This window comes from Bombina bombina, chromosome 6, assembly GCF_027579735.1.
Source record: "Bombina bombina isolate aBomBom1 chromosome 6, aBomBom1.pri, whole genome shotgun sequence".
Classification (NCBI taxonomy): Eukaryota; Metazoa; Chordata; class Amphibia; order Anura; family Bombinatoridae; genus Bombina; species Bombina bombina.
Window position 1 is genome coordinate 581,674,646 of NC_069504.1, and position 22,720 is coordinate 581,697,365.

Here is a 22,720-nt window from a genome sequence, read left to right on the forward strand (position 1 = left end):
GGAACCACAATTTCTCTACTAATGTTGTTGGAATTCACAACTTTAGGTAAAAATTCAAAAGAAGTTCGCAACACCGCCTTATCCTGATGAAAAATCAGAAAAGGAGACTCACAAGAAAGAGCAGATAATTCAGAAACTCTTCTGGCAGAAGAGATGGCCAAAAGGAACAAAACTTTCCAAGAAAGTAATTTAATGTCCAATAAATGCATAGGTTCAAACGGAGGAGCTTGAAGAGCCCCCAGAACCAAATTCAAACTCCAAGGAGGAGAAATTGACTTAATGACAGGTTTTATACGAACCAAAGCTTGTACAAAACAATGAATATCAGGAAGAATAGCAATCTTTCTGTGAAAAAGAACAGAAAGAGCAGAGATTTGTCCTTTCAAGGAACTTGCGGACAAACCTTTATCTAAACCATCCTGAAGAAACTGTAAAATTCTCGGAATTCTAAAAGAATGCCAAGAAAAATGATGAGAAATACACCAAGAAATATAAGTCTTCCAGACTCTATAATATATCTCTCTAGATACAGATTTACGAGCCTGTAACATAGTATTAATCACAGCGTCAGAGAAACCTCTTTGACAAAGAATCAAGCGTTCAATCTCCATACCTTTAAATTTAAGGATTTCAGATCCTGATGGAAAAAAGGACCTTGTGACAGAAGGTCTGGTCTTAACGGAAGAGTCCACGGTTGGCAAGAGGCCATCCGGACAAGATCCGCATACCAAAACCTGTGAGGCCATGCCGGAGCTACCAGCAGAACAAACGAGCATTCCTTCAGAATCTTGGAGATTACTCTTGGAAGAAGAACTAGAGGCGGAAAGATATAGGCAGGATGATACTTCCAAGGAAGTGATAATGCATCCACTGCCTCCGCCTGAGGATCCCGGGATCTGGACAGATACCTGGGAAGTTTCTTGTTTAGATGGGTTGCCAACAAATCTATTTCTGGAAGTTCCCACATTTGAACGATCTGAAGAAATACCTCTGGGTGAAGAGACCATTCGCCCGGATGTAACGTTTGGCGACTGAGATAATCCGCTTCCCAATTGTCTACACCTGGGATATGAACCGCAGAGATTAGACAGGAGCTGGATTCCGCCCAAACCAAAATTCGAGATACTTCTTTCATAGCCAGAGGACTGTGAGTTCCTCCTTGATGATTGATGTATGCCACAGTTGTGACATTGTCTGTCTGAAAACAAATGAACGATTCTCTCTTCAGAAGAGGCCAAAACTGAAGAGCTCTGAAAATTGCACGGAGTTCCAAAATATTGATCGGTAATCTCACCTCCTGAGATTCCCAAACTCCTTGTGCCGTCAGAGATCCCCACACAGCTCCCCAACCTGTGAGACTTGCATCTGTGGAAATTACAGTCCAGGTCGGAAGCACAAAAGAAGCCCCCTGAATTAAACGATGGTGATCTGTCCACCACGTTAGAGAGTGTCGAACAATCGGTTTTAAAGATATTAATTGAGATATCTTTGTGTAATCCTTGCACCATTGATTCAGCATACAAAGCTGAAGAGGTCGCATGTGAAAACGAGCAAAGGGGATCGCGTCCGATGCAGCAGTCATAAGACCTAGAATTTCCATGCATAAGGCTACCGAAGGGAATGATTGTGACTGAAGGTTTCGACAAGCTACCATCAGTTTTAGACGCCTCTTGTCTGTTAAAGACAGAGTCATGGACACTGAATCTATTTGGAAACCCAGAAAGGTTACCCTTGTCTGAGGAATCAATGAACTTTTTGGTAAATTGATCCTCCAACCATGATCTTGAAGAAACAACACAAGTCGATTCGTATGAAATTCTGCTAAATGTAAAGACTGAGCAAGTACCAAGATATCGTCCAAATAAGGAAATACCACAATACCCTGTTCTCTGATTACAGACAGAAGGGCACCGAGAACCTTTGTAAAAATTCTTGGAGCTGTAGCAAGGCCAAACGGCAGAGCCACAAACTGGTAATGCTTGTCCAGAAAAAAGAATCTCAGGAACCGATAATGATCCGGATGAATCGGAATATGCAGATATGCATCCTGTAAATCTATTGTGGACATATAATTCCCTTGCTGAACAAAAGGCAAGATAGTCCTTACAGTTACCATCTTGAACGTTGGTATCCTTACATAACGATTCAATATTTTTAGATCCAGAACTGGTCTGAAGGAATTCTCCTTCTTTGGTACAATGAAGAGATTTGAATAAAACCCCATCCCCTGTTCCTGAACTGGAACTGGCACAATTACTCCAGTCAACTCTAGATCTGAAACACAATTCAGAAATGCTTGAGCTTTTACTGGATTTACTGGGACACGGGAAAGAAAAAATCTCTTTGCAGGAGGTCTCAACTTGAAACCAATTCTGTACCCTTCTGAAACAATTTTCTGAATCCAAAGATTGTGAACAGAAGTGATCCAAATTTCTTTGAAAAAACGTAACCTGCCCCCTACCAGCTGAGCTGGAATGAGGGCCGCACCTTCATGTGGACTTAGAAGCAGGCTTTGCCTTTCTGGCTGGCTTGGATTTATTCCAGATTGGAGATGGTTTCCAAACTGAAACTGCTCCTGAGGATGAAGGATCAGGTTTTTGTTCTTTATTGAAACGAAAGGAACGAAAACGATTATTAGCTCTGTTTTTACCCTTAGATTTTTTATCCTGTGGTAAAAAAGTTCCTTTCCCGCCAGTAACAGTTGAAATAATAGAATCCAACTGAGAACCAAATAATTTGTTACCCTGGAAAGAAATGGAAAGTAGAGTTGATTTAGAAGCCATATCAGCATTCCAAGTCTTAAGCCATAAAGCTCTTCTAGCTAAAATAGCTAGAGACATAAACCTGACATCAACCCTGATAATATAAAAGATGGCATCACAGATAAAATTATTAGCATGCTGAAGAAGAATAATAATATCATGAGAATCATGATATTACGTGTTGCGCTAAGGTTTCCAACCAAAAAGTTGAAGCTGCAGCAACATCAGCCAAAGATATAGCAGGTCTAAGAAGATTACCTGAACACAGATAAGCTTTTCTTAGAAAGGATTCAATATTCCTATCTAAAGGATCCTTAAACGAAGTACCATCTGACGTAGGAATAGTAGTACGTTTAGCAAGGGTAGAAATAGCCCCATCAACCTTAGGGATTTTGTCCCAAAATTCTAATCTGTCAGACGGCACAGGATATAATTGCTTAAAACGTTTAGAAGGAGTAAATGAATTACCCAATTTATCCCATTCTTTGGAAATTACTGCAGAAATAGCATTAGGAACAGGAAAAACTTCTGGAATAACCACAGGAGATTTAAATACCTTTAAACAAACAAACAAAGGGTGGTGTGAGTGCTAATCAGGAAAAGGTTTCTGTGCTTGAATCCCTAATATGGTCTGATAAAATCTCCAATTACAGACTATACGATAAAGAGGTGAGAGTGGTGTGGGATAAGCGCTCCAGATAAGTAGAGCCAACCAGATTATTATGAAAAAATAAAATGAAATAACAAGAGGAACTAATGATAGTAAAAAAGAATTTTTATAGTGATTTAGGTAGATAACTAGTTAATGCATACAGAATATGTTAGCATATACTCAATTACATAAGATGCCGGCATCAGTAACAATCAAACATATTAATCATATTAAAAACAGAAAAATACAGCCGATATAAAATTTCTAAAAGATTCCCTAAGTGTTTCTTAAAAATATATACGAATATGAATAAACTTGATAAAGGTTAATAACTCTTAGCACAGTAAAATTGGCTCGGCTAAATGTTACCAGTATTATTTTTAAGCAATGGAATATTTGGTCACAGTATTCAGTGGAGGCGTCTGATCTGTTCAGCCGTTAGGAGTAACTGTGAGTGATGGATCGGGAGGTGTGACGTCACGTCACCTGACTATTGTATTCCTCCAATCTCTGTGATATGCTTAAACACAAAAAGTTTGAAATTTGTATCCAATTCTCAATCGTAACAAAGTATACTTGTTTATGTGATGGTTAGTATCAATACTTGCAAGTGTCCAATGTCCAAAGAATCTGTCCAAATTTGAAAAAAACGGTTTGTTTTATCAGCAGCTCTGAATCCTATGGAGTGTTGATCCGTTTGGTTTTATGTCCGTTCTGAAATGTGAAACTTGTCCTTATCCGAAGAAGCTCCTAAGCACTTGGTTTTTAGTGTATATTAGGGCTATGATGGGAGCAAAGGAAGAAACTAGGGGGCACACAGGAATTATTCATACATCGATCTCAGTGTTGATTCAAGGAGATAGAAATGAACCTGTTTTTGTGCCAGTAAAACAGTTTAGCAGTTCAATAGCCTTAGTATATAATTGGTTACACACAGGAATTACTCATATGTCCTCCCTCTATATTAATCATAGAGATAGGGATGAACCTGTAGAGTGTAACAATACCAGTACCAGTAATAAAATTCTGAATTGACAAGAGTAAGCAAATCTACGCGTTTCGGCAGTGTTAGCTGCCTTTATCAAGATGCTTACTATATGAAATTACTGCCTTTTTATAAGGAGTGTTTGATTCAGGACAGGTGTGGTTAGAGGATAGTCTAAATTAACCCTTAAGTGCTTCTAAAGTGAATGTGTTGAAGTCAGTTTCATAGATAGATGAGGTATATCTTATTAAAAAAATTTTTCAAAGACAATATTCCATCTAATTTCACTCATTAAGTGTTTTTGAAATGATTGCATTAGGATTAAATACATGAACAAAATACATAACCAGAATTGGAATGTTGAATTAATATTTAAATTTATGAGAAATCCCATCATTTCAGAATGTGAATTTAAGTGTAAAGATATAGTCGCCCATATCTCAACATTATACTATAACCAGTTTTTCTTTAATACAGTTTTTGTTGAAAGTGATTTTTATATATGTAAATATACATTGCTCCAAAGGTTTTTTTCATTTTATTATAATAATCTTGCAAAATTGCAATATCAGGTTGTTCTTTAATAAGCGCTAAATCAACTTGTCTATATGCTAAGAGGTGAGGGGAGGATGTGATACAAAGTAAAAGTTTTGTAGATATAGCTTCGAGACGGCTATTGTACAGTCTCGTTTATGTTTATTTCGATAGTGTATGAGTTCAATTTTTAGTGAAATAATATTTTATATGATAGATGTAATTTGGAATATGTGTTCAACTATTTTGTTTGTCTAGTGATTGTTTATAAGATAGAATTAAGATCAAAGGAACTATTAAGTCCCAATGGATGTACTGTTTTATATTCAAATATGAGTTCTGCTTCTTTTTTTAGGAGTACCTTTTCTATATTTCCCCCTCTCTTGTTCGGTCTAATTTTTTTCATTCCCCAACATTGAAAACATTTAAGGTCTCCATGGTGTATTTCATTGAAATGTTTGTAAAGTATGGTTTTTGTGGTTTTATGTTCTATGTTCCAAATATGTTCTCTCATTCTATCTTTGAATGTGCGACTGGTTTGACCTATATAGAATAAATTACACGAACATCTTATGCAGTAAATTATATTTGAGTCGTTACATGTTATGGTGTCCTTGATTGTAAATGTAACCTGTTGGTTGATAAAGGTTATCTTTTTAGTTTTATTACTATATCTACAGGATTTACACTTGTGACATGGATAGAATCCAAAAATTTCTTCTTTCTTTAAGTTCACATCTTTTGAATAATCATTTTTTGTTTTGAATTCACTTGGTGACAGATAGCTTTTGAGATTTTTAGCTTTTTTGAAAATGAGATCTGGGTAATTTTTAACTGTAGTTCCTAATATAGGATCCTTTTTGATATAGTGCCAGTGTTTTTGAAGGATGGTTTTTATTTCTTTGTGGTTTGAGCTATATTCAGTTATAAATGGAATAAAATTATTGACATTAGAAGGCATTGAATTATTTGTATATAAATTTTTTCTTTTGTTAGGTTGCTTTTGTAATAAGTTGGATCTATCAGTTTTTCTTACAGAAGTTATGGTTTCTTGGATTTTTTTCTGATTGTAACCTTTATCTGCAAATCTATTTAGTAGAATGTTGCATTGTGAGTCATAAGATTCTATGTCTGAGCAGTTTTTTCTGACTCTTAGCATCTGACTTTTTGGGATGTTATCCTTCCACCTATTCAGATGGCAGCTTTGATAATGTATAAAATTATTTGAGTCTATAGTTTTGAAGTAGGTTTTGGTTTTAATTAAATTCTCTACTATCTCTACCTCAATGTCCAGGAAATGTATTGAGCTGGTGCTGTGTTCATAAGTGAAAGTGAGGCCTACATCATTAGTATTCATGTCCTCAAGGAATAGTTCTAGAATTTCGTAGTCACCCCTCCAGACTAGGAAGATATCGTCAATAAATCTTTTATAGAGCACAAGGTTCGCTCCCCACACATCATTGGATAGAAAAGTTTCTTCAAAGAATCCCATAAATAGATTCGCATAGCTGGGAGCGAACCTTGTGCCCATAGCGGTACCCCTAGTCTGGAGGTAAAATTTGTCATTAAACATGAAACTATTGTTTTTTAAAATAAACTCAATGCTATCTAGAATAAATTTGTTTTGTTCTTGTAATAGATTGGGATCGTTATTTAAATAGTGTGCAATTGCTTCTAACCCTAAATTGTGATTAATGTTTGTATATAATGAATTAACGTCACAAGTGACCATTATATAATTGTTTTGCCATTTAATTTCATTTAATACATTTAAAAAATGAGTGGAATCTTTTAAATGTGATGGTAGCTGTGTAACATAATTTTGAAGGTAATGATCAACATATTGGGAAAGGTTGGAGGATATTGATTCTATTCCTGATATAATGGGACGTCCAGGGGGTTTGGTGAGATGTTTATGAATTTTTGGCAGAAAATAAAATGTTGGATTTTTTGGAAAATTAACTTTAAGGAAATTGTATTCTGAATCTGTAATTACTCCTGATATTTTTGCCTTATCCAATAACAGATTGAGTTTCTTTTTCTGAGTTTCTATTGGATTGTTTTTAAGACTGATATACGTCGTGTTGTCATGTAGAAGCCTATATGATTCTTCCAGGTAGTATTGTACATCCATAATTACAATACCCCCGCCTTTATCGGCGGGTTTTATTATAATCTCTTTATTATTTTGTAATGATTTTAATGTTTTACGTTCATTTGGTTTGAGATTATCTTTTATTTTGTTGTTGATTTCTAATTTCTCTAGATCTTCTTTAACATTTATTTCAAAATTTTTGATAAAGTCTCCCTTTTCTTGCATAGGGTAGAAAGTTGATTTCTCTTTTAGGTTTGAATGTATATATTTACTAGGTGTGTTTTGTGTTCTAGTGAGTGGAGTAGTTAAAAAATATTTTTTCAAAGTTAGTTTACGAACAAACTGGTTTACGTTTATTAGTGTTTCGAATTTGTTCATTTTGCACATTGGTGCAAAGGTTAGACCTTTTTTTAAAACTCTTTCTTCATCTATATTTAGTTTATATTTACTCAAGTTGAATATACCAGTGTTCTGATCAGTTTTTGAGGTGATTATCTTAGTCTTTTTTGTGGGTTTTCTCCCTCTTCTCCCTCTCTTTCTCTTTTTCCTTTTGGTGTTCCCCAAATGGAATTTTGTGTTTTTGAAGTATTTTTTTGGTGTCCTGTATGTTGTGAAGTTTGTCCTAAAAAATGACTGTTGGTTTTTTGAAAAGGAACATTCTCAAAATTATCATGGGTGTCTGACAAAGGTTCAAAACTATTAGATAAAGGAATTCTCCAATTGTGAGTATTTGTTCTTTCTCTATAATTATTGGAAGATGAGTTTCCTGAGTCACGATATCTATTGTGATAGGATCTATAGTGCATATTTTGATATGATCTATTGTGATGGGATCTATCCTGGTATTGATTATTTTTATCATAATATTGCTGATTTGATCTATAATCATAATCATTTCTCTCATTGTAATAATTTCTATTTGGTATATAGAAGTTATTATTCGTGCCTCTATTACCAGATATGGATTGATTCCTTTGATAATGAGGTTTGTTTTGAAAGTTATGAAAGTTGTGATTTCTGTTGTGATTATAATTATTATCATTGTGTGTATTAATGTTTTCTTTATTAGATGTTGTTTTATTTTCTTTTATAGTTTTGTGTTTACTAAAGATGGATGCATTGATTTGGATGTTTTGTGGGTCTTTATTAGTGTGGGGTTTTGTTGTTTGATCTATTGTGGATGATGAACATGGAATAATGTCATTATCTTCTTCTTCTATTTCTGTGGTTATTTGACTATTCTCAGATTTATTAGCAATTTTATAATCATCCATATCTCTTTTAAATTGATTGTTTTTACCTATTTGTAACATTTGTTTAAATTCCATGATATTTTTAATCATGATTTGTTGTTTATTTATATATTCTTTATCGTTAGTAAACGGTTTTAATTTATCTTTAAATGTATCAATATCATTTTTTATTTGAGTTAGAGAACGATTTCTGGATTTAATTAATATTTTTAACAGATCTAGTGATGCATTTTCTAAGGTGCTGTACCACTCAGTTGCTAGATCTTCATTCAGTTCGAAAGTACAATCTTTTTTTAGTCTTAGTCCTCTAGGAACCATTTTTGACTCTATATATTTCTGGGTATATGATAATTCAACTGAATATTTGATCTCCTTTAGGAGTGTATCTTCTAATTCCTTACAAGTGTTGTGTAAATTAATATCATCCAGTGGTAGCGATTCCATTGTTTCAAAATTATTGGTTTGGATTTCTGATAACATATTTTCTCTAAAAGAAAATAGTTCCATTATGTGTGCGAAAAAGTATCTACCGATACAGTGGTTTAGAAGTTATATGTGAAAACAGTGTGTATTTTTTAAAAGAAATATCTATTATGAACAAATTTCTCAAACTATAGAACTTATTGTGTTTGGAATATTTTTCTTAGTGAGTGACAAGCTACTACAAACACCTGGAGATTATACTAATAAACAAACAAACAAAGGGTGGTGTGAGTGCTAATCAGGAAAAGGTTTCTGTGCTTGAATCCCTAATATGGTCTGATAAAATCTCCAATTACAGACTATACGATAAAGAGGTGAGAGTGGTGTGGGATAAGCGCTCCAGATAAGTAGAGCCAACCAGATTATTATGAAAAAATAAAATGAAATAACAAGAGGAACTAATGATAGTAAAAAAGAATTTTTATAGTGATTTAGGTAGATAACTAGTTAATGCATACAGAATATGTTAGCATATACTCAATTACATAAGATGCCGGCATCAGTAACAATCAAACATATTAATCATATTAAAAACAGAAAAATACAGCCGATATAAAATTTCTAAAAGATTCCCTAAGTGTTTCTTAAAAATATATACGAATATGAATAAACTTGATAAAGGTTAATAACTCTTAGCACAGTAAAATTGGCTCGGCTAAATGTTACCAGTATTATTTTTAAGCAATGGAATATTTGGTCACAGTATTCAGTGGAGGCGTCTGATCTGTTCAGCCGTTAGGAGTAACTGTGAGTGATGGATCGGGAGGTGTGACGTCACGTCACCTGACTATTGTATTCCTCCAATCTCTGTGATATGCTTAAACACAAAAAGTTTGAAATTTGTATCCAATTCTCAATCGTAACAAAGTATACTTGTTTATGTGATGGTTAGTATCAATACTTGCAAGTGTCCAATGTCCAAAGAATCTGTCCAAATTTGAAAAAAACGGTTTGTTTTATCAGCAGCTCTGAATCCTATGGAGTGTTGATCCGTTTGGTTTTATGTCCGTTCTGAAATGTGAAACTTGTCCTTATCCGAAGAAGCTCCTAAGCACTTGGTTTTTAGTGTATATTAGGGCTATGATGGGAGCAAAGGAAGAAACTAGGGGGCACACAGGAATTATTCATACATCGATCTCAGTGTTGATTCAAGGAGATAGAAATGAACCTGTTTTTGTGCCAGTAAAACAGTTTAGCAGTTCAATAGCCTTAGTATATAATTGGTTACACACAGGAATTACTCATATGTCCTCCCTCTATATTAATCATAGAGATAGGGATGAACCTGTAGAGTGTAACAATACCAGTACCAGTAATAAAATTCTGAATTGACAAGAGTAAGCAAATCTACGCGTTTCGGCAGTGTTAGCTGCCTTTATCAAGATGCTTACTATATGAAATTACTGCCTTTTTATAAGGAGTGTTTGATTCAGGACAGGTGTGGTTAGAGGATAGTCTAAATTAACCCTTAAGTGCTTCTAAAGTGAATGTGTTGAAGTCAGTTTCATAGATAGATGAGGTATATCTTATTAAAAAAATTTTTCAAAGACAATATTCCATCTAATTTCACTCATTAAGTGTTTTTGAAATGATTGCATTAGGATTAAATACATGAACAACACTGCCGAAACGCGTAGATTTGCTTACTCTTGTCAATTCAGAATTTTATTACTGGTACTGGTATTGTTACACTCTACAGGTTCATCCCTATCTCTATGATTAATATAGAGGGAGGACATATGAGTAATTCCTGTGTGTAACCAATTATATACTAAGGCTATTGAACTGCTAAACTGTTTTACTGGCACAAAAACAGGTTCATTTCTATCTCCTTGAATCAACACTGAGATCGATGTATGAATAATTCCTGTGTGCCCCCTAGTTTCTTCCTTTGCTCCCATCATAGCCCTAATATACACTAAAAACCAAGTGCTTAGGAGCTTCTTCGGATAAGGACAAGTTTCACATTTCAGAACGGACATAAAACCAAACGGATCAACACTCCATAGGATTCAGAGCTGCTGATAAAACAAACCGTTTTTTTCAAATTTGGACAGATTCTTTGGACATTGGACACTTGCAAGTATTGATACTAACCATCACATAAACAAGTATACTTTGTTACGATTGAGAATTGGATACAAATTTCAAACTTTTTGTGTTTAAGCATATCACAGAGATTGGAGGAATACAATAGTCAGGTGACGTGACGTCACACCTCCCGATCCATCACTCACAGTTACTCCTAACGGCTGAACAGATCAGACGCCTCCACTGAATACTGTGACCAAATATTCCATTGCTTAAAAATAATACTGGTAACATTTAGCCGAGCCAATTTTACTGTGCTAAGAGTTATTAACCTTTATCAAGTTTATTCATATTCGTATATATTTTTAAGAAACACTTAGGGAATCTTTTAGAAATTTTATATCGGCTGTATTTTTCTGTTTTTAATATGATTAATATGTTTGATTGTTACTGATGCCGGCATCTTATGTAATTGAGTATATGCTAACATATTCTGTATGCATTAACTAGTTATCTACCTAAATCACTATAAAAATTCTTTTTTACTATCATTAGTTCCTCTTGTTATTTCATTTTATTTTTTCATAATAATCTGGTTGGCTCTACTTATCTGGAGCGCTTATCCCACACCACTCTCACCTCTTTATCGTATAGTCTGTAATTGGAGATTTTATCAGACCATATTAGGGATTCAAGCACAGAAACCTTTTCCTGATTAGCACTCACACCACCCTTTGTTTGTTTGTTTATTAGTATAATCTCCAGGTGTTTGTAGTAGCTTGTCACTCACTAAGAAAAATATTCCAAACACAATAAGTTCTATAGTTTGAGAAATTTGTTCATAATAGATATTTCTTTTAAAAAATACACACTGTTTTCACATATAACTTCTAAACCACTGTATCGGTAGATACTTTTTCGCACACATAATGGAACTATTTTCTTTTAGAGAAAATATGTTATCAGAAATCCAAACCAATAATTTTGAAACAATGGAATCGCTACCACTGGATGATATTAATTTACACAACACTTGTAAGGAATTAGAAGATACACTCCTAAAGGAGATCAAATATTCAGTTGAATTATCATATACCCAGAAATATATAGAGTCAAAAATGGTTCCTAGAGGACTAAGACTAAAAAAAGATTGTACTTTCGAACTGAATGAAGATCTAGCAACTGAGTGGTACAGCACCTTAGAAAATGCATCACTAGATCTGTTAAAAATATTAATTAAATCCAGAAATCGTTCTCTAACTCAAATAAAAAATGATATTGATACATTTAAAGATAAATTAAAACCGTTTACTAACGATAAAGAATATATAAATAAACAACAAATCATGATTAAAAATATCATGGAATTTAAACAAATGTTACAAATAGGTAAAAACAATAAATTTAAAAGAGATATGGATGATTATAAAATTGCTAATAAATCTGAGAATAGTCAAATAACCACAGAAATAGAAGAAGAAGATAATGACATTATTCCATGTTCATCATCCACAATAGATCAAACAACAAAACCCCACACTAATAAAGACCCACAAAACATCCAAATCAATGCATCCATCTTTAGTAAACACAAAACTATAAAAGAAAATAAAACAACATCTAATAAAGAAAACATTAATACACACAATGATAATAATTATAATCACAACAGAAATCACAACTTTCATAACTTTCAAAACAAACCTCATTATCAAAGGAATCAATCCATATCTGGTAATAGAGGCACGAATAATAACTTCTATATACCAAATAGAAATTATTACAATGAGAGAAATGATTATGATTATAGATCAAATCAGCAATATTATGATAAAAATAATCAATACCAGGATAGATCCCATCACAATAGATCATATCAAAATATGCACTATAGATCCTATCACAATAGATATCGTGACTCAGGAAACTCATCTTCCAATAATTATAGAGAAAGAACAAATACTCACAATTGGAGAATTCCTTTATCTAATAGTTTTGAACCTTTGTCAGACACCCATGATAATTTTGAGAATGTTCCTTTTCAAAAAACCAACAGTCATTTTTTAGGACAAACTTCACAACATACAGGACACCAAAAAAATACTTCAAAAACACAAAATTCCATTTGGGGAACACCAAAAGGAAAAAGAGAAAGAGAGGGAGAAGAGGGAGAAAACCCACAAAAAAGACTAAGATAATCACCTCAAAAACTGATCAGAACACTGGTATATTCAACTTGAGTAAATATAAACTAAATATAGATGAAGAAAGAGTTTTAAAAAAAGGTCTAACCTTTGCACCAATGTGCAAAATGAACAAATTCGAAACACTAATAAACGTAAACCAGTTTGTTCGTAAACTAACTTTGAAAAAATATTTTTTAACTACTCCACTCACTAGAACACAAAACACACCTAGTAAATATATACATTCAAACCTAAAAGAGAAATCAACTTTCTACCCTATGCAAGAAAAGGGAGACTTTATCAAAAATTTTGAAATAAATGTTAAAGAAGATCTAGAGAAATTAGAAATCAACAACAAAATAAAAGATAATCTCAAACCAAATGAACGTAAAACATTAAAATCATTACAAAATAATAAAGAGATTATAATAAAACCCGCCGATAAAGGCGGGGGTATTGTAATTATGGATGTACAATACTACCTGGAAGAATCATATAGGCTTCTACATGACAACACGACGTATATCAGTCTTAAAAACAATCCAATAGAAACTCAGAAAAAGAAACTCAATCTGTTATTGGATAAGGCAAAAATATCAGGAGTAATTACAGATTCAGAATACAATTTCCTTAAAGTTAATTTTCCAAAAAATCCAACATTTTATTTTCTGCCAAAAATTCATAAACATCTCACCAAACCCCCTGGACGTCCCATTATATCAGGAATAGAATCAATATCCTCCAACCTTTCCCAATATGTTGATCATTACCTTCAAAATTATGTTACACAGCTACCATCACATTTAAAAGATTCCACTCATTTTTTAAATGTATTAAATGAAATTAAATGGCAAAACAATTATATAATGGTCACTTGTGACGTTAATTCATTATATACAAACATTAATCACAATTTAGGGTTAGAAGCAATTGCACACTATTTAAATAACGATCCCAATCTATTACAAGAACAAAACAAATTTATTCTAGATAGCATTGAGTTTATTTTAAAAAACAATAGTTTCATGTTTAATGACAAATTTTACCTCCAGACTAGGGGTACCGCTATGGGCACAAGGTTCGATCCCAGCTATGCGAATCTATTTATGGGATTCTTTGAAGAAACTTTTCTATCCAATGATGTGTGGGGAGCGAACCTTGTGCTCTATAAAAGATTTATTGACGATATCTTCCTAGTCTGGAGGGGTGACTACGAAATTCTAGAACTATTCCTTGAGGACATGAATACTAATGATGTAGGCCTCACTTTCACTTATGAACACAGCACCAGCTCAATACATTTCCTGGACATTGAGGTAGAGATAGTAGAGAATTTAATTAAAACCAAAACCTACTTCAAAACTATAGACTCAAATAATTTTATACATTATCAAAGCTGCCATCTGAATAGGTGGAAGGATAACATCCCAAAAAGTCAGATGCTAAGAGTCAGAAAAAACTGCTCAGACATAGAATCTTATGACTCACAATGCAACATTCTACTAAATAGATTTGCAGATAAAGGTTACAATCAGAAAAAAATCCAAGAAACCATAACTTCTGTAAGAAAAACTGATAGATCCAACTTATTACAAAAGCAACCTAACAAAAGAAAAAATTTATATACAAATAATTCAATGCCTTCTAATGTCAATAATTTTATTCCATTTATAACTGAATATAGCTCAAACCACAAAGAAATAAAAACCATCCTTCAAAAACACTGGCACTATATCAAAAAGGATCCTATATTAGGAACTACAGTTAAAAATTACCCAGATCTCATTTTCAAAAAAGCTAAAAATCTCAAAAGCTATCTGTCACCAAGTGAATTCAAAACAAAAAATGATTATTCAAAAGATGTGAACTTAAAGAAAGAAGAAATTTTTGGATTCTATCCATGTCACAAGTGTAAATCCTGTAGATATAGTAATAAAACTAAAAAGATAACATTTATCAACCAACAGGTTACATTTACAATCAAGGACACCATAACATGTAACGACTCAAATATAATTTACTGCATAAGATGTTCGTGTAATTTATTCTATATAGGTCAAACCAGTCGCACATTCAAAGATAGAATGAGAGAACATATTTGGAACATAGAACATAAAACCACAAAAACCATACTTTACAAACATTTCAATGAAATACACCATGGAGACCTTAAATGTTTTCAATGTTGGGGAATGAAAAAAATTAGACCGAACAAGAGAGGGGGAAATATAGAAAAGGTACTCCTAAAAAAAGAAGCAGAACTCATATTTGAATATAAAACAGTACATCCATTGGGACTTAATAGTTCCTTTGATCTTAATTCTATCTTATAAACAATCACTAGACAAACAAAATAGTTGAACACATATTCCAAATTACATCTATCATATAAAATATTATTTCACTAAAAATTGAACTCATACACTATCGAAATAAACATAAACGAGACTGTACAATAGCCGTCTCGAAGCTATATCTACAAAACTTTTACTTTGTATCACATCCTCCCCTCACCTCTTAGCATATAGACAAGTTGATTTAGCGCTTATTAAAGAACAACCTGATATTGCAATTTTGCAAGATTATTATAATAAAATGAAAAAAACCTTTGGAGCAATGTATATTTACATATATAAAAATCACTTTCAACAAAAACTGTATTAAAGAAAAACTGGTTATAGTATAATGTTGAGATATGGGCGACTATATCTTTACACTTAAATTCACATTCTGAAATGATGGGATTTCTCATAAATTTAAATATTAATTCAACATTCCAATTCTGGTTATGTATTTTGTTCATGTATTTAATCCTAATGCAATCATTTCAAAAACACTTAATGAGTGAAATTAGATGGAATATTGTCTTTGAAAAAATTTTTTAATAAGATATACCTCATCTATCTATGAAACTGACTTCAACACATTCACTTTAGAAGCACTTAAGGGTTAATTTAGACTATCCTCTAACCACACCTGTCCTGAATCAAACACTCCTTATAAAAAGGCAGTAATTTCATATAGTAAGCATCTTGATAAAGGCAGCTAACACTGCCGAAACGCGTAGATTTGCTTACTCTTGTCAATTCAGAATTTTATTACTGGTACTGGTATTGTTACACTCTACAGGTTCATCCCTATCTCTATGATTAATATAGAGGGAGGACATATGAGTAATTCCTGTGTGTAACCAATTATATACTAAGGCTATTGAACTGCTAAACTGTTTTACTGGCACAAAAACAGGTTCATTTCTATCTCCTTGAATCAACACTGAGATCGATGTATGAATAATTCCTGTGTGCCCCCTAGTTTCTTCCTTTGCTCCCATCATAGCCCTAATATACACTAAAAACCAAGTGCTTAGGAGCTTCTTCGGATAAGGACAAGTTTCACATTTCAGAACGGACATAAAACCAAACGGATCAACACTCCATAGGATTCAGAGCTGCTGATAAAACAAACCGTTTTTTTCAAATTTGGACAGATTCTTTGGACATTGGACACTTGCAAGTATTGATACTAACCATCACATAAACAAGTATACTTTGTTACGATTGAGAATTGGATACAAATTTCAAACTTTTTGTGTTTAAGCATATCACAGAGATTGGAGGAATACAATAGTCAGGTGACGTGACGTCACACCTCCCGATCCATCACTCACAGTTACTCCTAACGGCTGAACAGATCAGACGCCTCCACTGAATACTGTGACCAAATATTCCATTGCTTAAAAATAATACTGGTAACATTTAGCCGAGCCAATTTTACTGTGCTAAGAGTTATTAACCTTTATCAAGTTTATTCATATTCGTATATATTTTTAAGAAACACTTAGGGAATCTTTTAGAAATTTTATATCGGCTGTATTTTTCTGTTTTTAATATGATTAATATGTTTGATTGTTACTGATGCCGGCATCTTATGTAATTGAGTATATGCTAACATATTCTGTATGCATTAACTAGTTATCTACCTAAATCACTATAAAAATTCTTTTTTACTATCATTAGTTCCTCTTGTTATTTCATTTTATTTTTTCATAATAATCTGGTTGGCTCTACTTATCTGGAGCGCTTATCCCACACCACTCTCACAGATTTAAATACCTTATCCAAACGTTTAGAATTAGTATCAAGAGGACCAGAATCCTCTATTTCTAAAGCAATTAGAACTTCTTTAAGTAAAGAACGAATACATTCCATTTTAAATAAATATGAAGATTTATCAGCATCAACCTCTGAGACAGAATCCTCTGAACCAGAAGAGTCATCAGAATCAGAATGATGATGTTCATTTGAAAATTCATCTGTAGGGAGAGAAGTTTTAAAAGATTTTTTACGTTTACTAGAAGGAGAAATAACAGACATAGCCTTCTTTATGGATTCAGAAACAAAATCTCTTATGTCATCAGGAACATTCTGCACCTTAGATGTTGAAGGAACTGCAACAGGCAATGGTACTTTACTAAAGGAAATATTATCTGCATTAACAAGTTTGTCATGACAATCAATACAAACAACAGCTGGAGGAATAGCTACCAAAAGTTTACAGCAGATACACTTAGCTTTGGTAGATCCAGCACTAGACAGCGATTTTCCTGTAGTATCTTCTGACTCAGATGCAACGTGAGACATCTTGCAATATGTAAGAGAAAAAACAACAACATATAAAGCAAAATTGATCAAATTCCTTAAATGACAGTTTCAGGAATGGGACAAAATGCCAAAGAACAAGCTTCTAGCAACCAGAAGCAATGAAAAATGAGACTTAAATAATGTGGAGACAAAAGCGACGCCCATATTTTTTAGCGCCAAATAAGACGCCCACATTATTTGGCGCCTAAATGCTTTTTGGCGCCAAAAATGACGCCACATCCGGAACGCCGACATTTTTGGCGCAAAATAACGTCAAAAAATGACGCAACTTCCGGCGACACGTATGACGCCGGAAACGGAAAAGAATTTTTGCGCCAAAAAAGTCTGCGCCAAGAATGACGCAATAAAATGAAGCATTTTCAGCCCCCGCGAGCCTAACAGCCCACAGGGAAAAAAGTCAAATTTTTGAAGGTAAGAAAAAATGATTAAATCAAATGCATTATCCCAAATATGAAACTGACTGTCTGAAAAATAAGGAAAGTTGAACATTCTGAGTCAAGGCAAATAAATGTTTGAATACATATATTTAGAACTTTATAAACAAAGTGCCCAACCATAGCTTAGAGTGTCACAGAAAATAAGATTTACTTACCCCAGGACACTCATCTACATGTTTGTAGAAAGCCAAACCAGTACTGAAACGAGAATCAGCAGAGGTAATGGTATATATAAGAGTATATCGTCGATCTGAAAAGGGAGGTAAGAGATGAATCTCTACGACCGATAACAGAGAACCTATGAAATAGACCCCTTAGAAGGAGATCACTGCATTCAAATAGGCAATACTCTCCTCACATCCCTCTGACATTCACTGCACGCTGAGAGGAAAACCGGGCTCCAACTTGCTGCGGAGCGCATATCAACGTAGAATCTAGCACAAACTTACTTCACCACCTCCATAGGAGGCAAAGTTTGTAAAACTGAATTGTGGGTGTGGTGAGGGGTGTATTTATAGGCATTTTGAGGTTTGGGAAACTTTGCCCCTCCTGGTAGGAATGTATATCCCATACGTCACTAGCTCATGGACTCTTGCTAATTACATGAAAGAAACATAATTTATGTAAGAATTTACCTGATAAATTCATTTCTTTCAGAATAAGGGGCGATAGTAAGCGCTGAATAGCTTAAAAGGCTGGAAACTAAATTCTGGCGAATAATTTATTCCATATGCATTCAAATTAAAATCACAGATAAAATGTTAAAACACAATGTTCATATATAAATACAGTAAAATTCTGTTCATGGATCCATGAAATATTCCAGGAGTTTTGTACCTGGCTACTTTAGTTATACAAAACCTTGAATGTAGCTATCTTCATAGTTCTTATGTGTGTTTAGGATAGATTAATAAGTCGGTTACCTGACTTTGGCGTTCTAGATATGGTTCTATTGTCAGTGGATGAAAAAAATGTGTGGACTGTGGTTCAGATCAGACCAATGTGATGTGTAACAATAAACAATAAACAATATATCAACTTTCAAATAAACATTAAAATCTCAGCACATGATGGTGTAAAAACATTTGTTCAAACTTCAATATAAAATTAAAAAAATAATGCAATAATCAAAGGCGTGTGAGATCCGTTACCGGACCAAGTGGAGGAGGGGCTGTGAAAGAACGTGACGTTGATGCAAAAAGTAGGTGTTTAACCCCAGAGAAATGTGAATCCACACTAGCGCTAGTGAAAAAAAAAAAATTTCAAAAAGAAAAAAATATATAAAAAATATATATAAAAATAAAGAAATATAGAAAAATATATATATAGTTCAATGTAGATCAATCTTGAACAGATGAAAAAATGTGAGACAAATGAAAATAATGTGAATCTTCAAAAATAAATTAATAATCCCCTTGAAAAATAAAACAAAATTATCCGCAATCCAAAAGTGTAAAATTAAGTAAAACAAATATAAATTTTGATGGGCAAAAGTCTTAATTGGCAGAGATTCTATATAGGTGCTCCTAAACACAGAGCAGCTTCAGCACCCTAGGTGCCAGATCCGGAGGTCGTAGTTACCAACTGGTAAGTGATATTGTTAGTGTCTATGATGGAAGTCCATATAGTATATATAGAAATGTTGTTCATAAAGTCAATATCACAAAAATGTAAAAATATAAAATGATGAAAAGCCTGAAAGAGAAAAAAAGAAACAATAGTGCAACACTGTATATAAGGGACAATAGTGGTATAAGAATCAAGCTCACCAGTATGTCTGTCAACGCGTTTCGGACACGATTTGGCCTTTCTCAAGACTATACTGAATTTGTGTGGAGTGGGAGCTTATAAAGCCTAGATGTGGGATTGTTTGTGGGCGGTTTTGGCGCCAAATTTTGAGAGGGTAATCCCCTTCCTGGGAAATTTTGAGAGGGTAATCCCCTTCCTGTTTGCCTCAAAGCATCTCTGGGAAATGTACAAATATTATCTTAGTCTGATTTTCATCATAGTTTTCTATCTTCTTATATCAGTATTGGTTATATGATATAGTGCAAATTATCAAAAAAATTTATTTTAAAAATGTGTCCCGGATCTATAACATACGTAATGCCGTTAGGGCTCTAAGTTAACCTTCTACCGTATTATGAAGTATAAATCTTTCTCTAGTATGTTACATCTTACAGTGTATTCCTTTCTTCGGAATAAGGAGTGTGGGGGCTAGTATTTGGATTTCGATCGCTTAGTTTGTTTTTATTGGGAGAAAATTGATATTTCAGAACCGGATGTGACGGCTCCCGTGTTGTTGTCTGGTGTATGTAATTCTATCATGGGCTTCCGGTTTGTTGTTCTATTACTGCTACTACTATGTGTAGCTTACGGATGTTATACATTCTGACTAAATCTACTTGTTTGTGTGAGGGGATATAGTGGCTGATACTTGGATTTCGATAACATAGTTCATTGTTGTGAAAGAAGGGGGTTTCGGAACCGCATATGACGGCTCCCATGGTGCTATCTGGTATATGTGATAAGCGATCGAAATCCAAATACTAGCCCCCACACTCCTTATTGCGAAGAAAGGAATACACTGTAAGATGTAACATACTAGAGAAAGATTTATACTTCAAAATACGGTAGAAGGTTAACTTAGAGCCCTAACGGCATTACGTATGTTATAGATCCGGGACACATTTTTAAAATAAATTTTTTTGATAATTTGCACTATATCATATAACCAATACTGATATAAGAAGATAGAAAACTATGATGAAAATCAGACTAAGATAATATTTGTACATTTCCCAGAGATGCTTTGAGGCAAACAGGAAGGGGATTACCCTCTCAAAATTTCCCAGGAAGGGGATTACCCTCTCAAAATTTGGCGCCAAAACCGCCCACAAACAATCCCACATCTAGGCTTTATAAGCTCCCAGTCCACACAAATTCAGTATAGTCTTGAGAAAGGCCAAATCGTGGCCGAAACGCGTTGACAGACATACTGGTGAGCTTGATTCTTATACCACTATTGTCCCTTATATACAGTGTTGCACTATTGTTTCTTTTTTTCTCTTTCAGGCTTTTCATCATTTTATATTTTTACATTTTTGTGATATTGACTTTATGAACAACATTTCTATATATACTATATGGACTTCCATCATAGACACTAACAATATCACTTACCAGTTGGTAACTACGACCTCCGGATCTGGCACCTAGGGTGCTGAAGCGGCTCTGTGTTTAGGAGCACCTAATTTGCGGATAATTTTGTTTTATTTTTCAAGGGGATTATTCATTTATTTTTGAAGATTCACATTATTTTCATTTGTCTCACATTTTTTCATCTGTTCAAGATTGATCTACATTGAACTATATATATATTTTTCTATATTTCTTTATTTTTATATATATTTTTTATATATTTTTTTCTTTTTGAAATTTTTTTTCTTTCACTAGCGCTAGTGTGGATTCACATTTCTCTGGGGTTAAACACCTACTTTTTGCATCAACGTCACGTTCTTTCACAGCCCCTCCTCCACTTGGTCCGGTAACGGATCTCACACGCCTTTGATTATTGCATTATTTTTTTTAATTTTATATTGAAGTTTGAACAAATGTTTTTACACCATCATGTGCTGAGATTTTAATGTTTATTTGAAAGTTGATATATTGTTTATTGTTTATTGTTACACATCACATTGGTCTGATCTGAACCACAGTCCACACATTTTTTTCATCCACTGACAATAGAACCATATCTAGAACGCCAAAGTCAGGTAACCGACTTATTAATCTATCCTAAACACACATAAGAACTATGAAGATAGCTACATTCAAGGTTTTGTATAACTAAAGTAGCCAGGTACAAAACTCCTGGAATATTTCATGGATCCATGAACAGAATTTTACTGTATTTATATATGAACATTGTGTTTTAACATTTTATCTGTGATTTTAATTTGAATGCATATGGAATAAATTATTCGCCAGAATTTAGTTTCCAGCCTTTTAAGCTATTCAGCGCTTACTATCGCCCCCTATTCTGTTACCTACTATTTAGCCTGCTAGGAGGCTAATCTGTTAGTAAGCTTAAGGCCTTTTTATAAACTTTAGCGCTCGGTACACATACCTAAGTATTAAATTCATTTCTTTCATATTGGCAAGAGTCCATGAGTTAGTGACGTATGGGATATACATTCCTACCAGGAGGGGCAAAGTTTCCCAAACCTCAAAATGCTTATAAATACACCCCCCACCACACCCACAATTCAGTTTAACAAATAGCCAAGAAGTGGGGTGATAAGAAAGGAGCAAAAGCATCAACAAGGAATTGGAATAATTGTGCTTTATACAAAAAAATCATAACCACCATAAAAAAGGGTGGTTCTCATGGACTCTTGCCAATATGAAAGAAATGAATTTATCAGGTAAATTCCTACATAAATTATGTTTTCTTTCATGTAATTGGCAAGAGTCCATGAGCTAGTGACGTATGGGATAGCAAATACCCAATCAGCAGAGGTAATGGTATATAAGAGTATATCGTCGATCTGAAAAGGGAGGTAGGAGATGAATCTCTACGACTGATAACAGAGAACCTATGAAATTGATCCTCGTTAGGATGACCATTGCATTCAATAG

At 33.7% G+C, this 22,720-nt stretch overlaps 1 pseudogene; it reads right to left on the reverse strand.

Annotated features, from left to right (window-relative positions):
- Positions 1-22,720, reverse strand: part of LOC128664523 (methylmalonyl-CoA epimerase, mitochondrial-like) — a 79,497-nt pseudogene that overhangs the window by 49,362 nt on the left and 7,415 nt on the right.